This window comes from Arachis ipaensis, chromosome B2, assembly GCF_059453495.1.
Source record: "Arachis ipaensis isolate K30076 ecotype BB chromosome B2, ASM5945349v1, whole genome shotgun sequence".
NCBI classification, from domain to species: Eukaryota; Viridiplantae; Streptophyta; class Magnoliopsida; order Fabales; family Fabaceae; genus Arachis; species Arachis ipaensis.
Window position 1 is genome coordinate 15,739,719 of NC_142437.1, and position 1,919 is coordinate 15,741,637.

The window sequence follows — 1,919 nt, forward strand, 5'->3', positions numbered from 1 at the left end:
AGAACGGAGGTGGTTGTCAGGCACACGTTCATAGGTGAGAATGATGATGAGTGTCACGGATCATCACATTCATCAAGTTGAAGAACAAGTGATATCTTAGAACAAGAACAAGCTGAATTGAATAGAAGAACAATAGTAATTGCATTGATACTCGAGGTACAGCAGAGCTCCACACCTTAATCTATGGTGTGTAGAAACTCCACCGTTGAAAATACATAAGAACATGGTCTAGGCATGGCCATGAGGCCAGCCCCAAAACATGATCTAAGGTAGCATAGAACTACTCAAAGATTCCTCTCCGATTCCTTTAATACAATAGCAAAAGGTCCTATTTTTAGAGAACTAGTAGCTTAGGGTTTACAAAAATGAGTAAATGACGTAAATATCCACTTCTGGGCCCACTTGGTGTGTGCTTGGGCTGAGCATTGAAGCATTTTCATGTAGAGACTTTCCTGGAGTTAAACGCCAGCTTTTGTGCCAGTTTGGGCGTTTAACTCCCACTTTGGTGCCAGTTCTGGCGTTTAACGCTGGGAATTCTTGAGCTGACTTTGAACACCAGTTTGGGCCATCAAATCTCGGGCAAAGTATGGACTATTATATATTTCTGGAAAGTCCTGGATGTCTACTTTCCAACGCAATTGAGAGCGCGCCAATTGGGCTTCTGTAGCTCCAGAAAATCCACTTCGAGTGCAAGGAGGTCAGAATCCAACAGCATCTGCAGTCCTTTTCAGCCTCTGAATCAGATTTTTGCTCAGGTCCCTCAATTTCAGCCAGAAAATACCTGAAATCACAGAAAAATACACAAAATCATAGTAAAGTCCAGAAAAGTGAATTTTAAATAAAAACTAATAAAAATATAATAAAACCTAACTAAAACATGCTAAAAACATACTAAAAACAATGCCAAAAAGCGTATAAATTATCCGCTCATCACAACACCAAACTTAAATTGTTGCTTGTCCCCAAGCAACTGAAAATAAAATAGGATAAAAAGAAGAGAATATACAATGAATTCCAAAATCATCTATGAAGATCAGTATTAATTAGATGAGCGGGGCTTTTAGCTTTTTGCTTCTGAACAGTTTTGGCATCTCACTTTATCCTTTGAAGTTCAGAATGATTGGCATCTATAGGAACTCAGAATCCAGATAGTGTTACTGACTCTCCTAGTTAAGTATGTTGATTCTTGAACACAGCTACTTTATGAGTCTTGGCCGTGGCCATAAGCACTTTGTTTTCTAGTATTACCACCGGATACATAAATGCCACAGACACATAACTGGGTGAACCTTTTTAGATTGTGACTCAGCTTTGCTAGAGTCCCCAATTAAAGGTGTCCAGGTTTCTTAAGCACACTCTTCTTTTTGCTTTGGACCTCGACTTTAACCGCTCAGTCTCAAGTTTTCACTTGACACCTTCACGCCACAAGCACATGGTTAGGGACAGCTTGTTTTAGCCGCTTAGGCCAGGATTTTATTCCTGTGGGCCCTCCTATCCACTGATGCTCAAAGCCTTGGATCCTTTTTATCACCCTTGCCTTTTGGTTTAAAGGGGTATTGGCTTTTTCTGCTTGCTTTTTCTTTTTTTTTTTCGCATATATCTTTTTTTCTGCAAGCTTTTCACTGCTTTTTCTTGCTTCAGGAATCAATTTTATGATTTTTTAGATCATCAGATAACATTTCTCCTTTTCCTTTCATTCTTTCAAGAGCCAACAATTTTAACATTCATAAACAATCAAATTAAAAAATATGCACTGTTCAAGCATTCATTCAGAAAAACAATAGCATTGCCACCACATCAAGATAATTAAACTGTTTTAAAATTTGAAATTCATGCACTTCTTTTTCTTTTTCAATTAAAAACATTTTTCATTTAAGAAAGGTGATGGATTCATAGGACACTCATAGCTTTAAGGCATA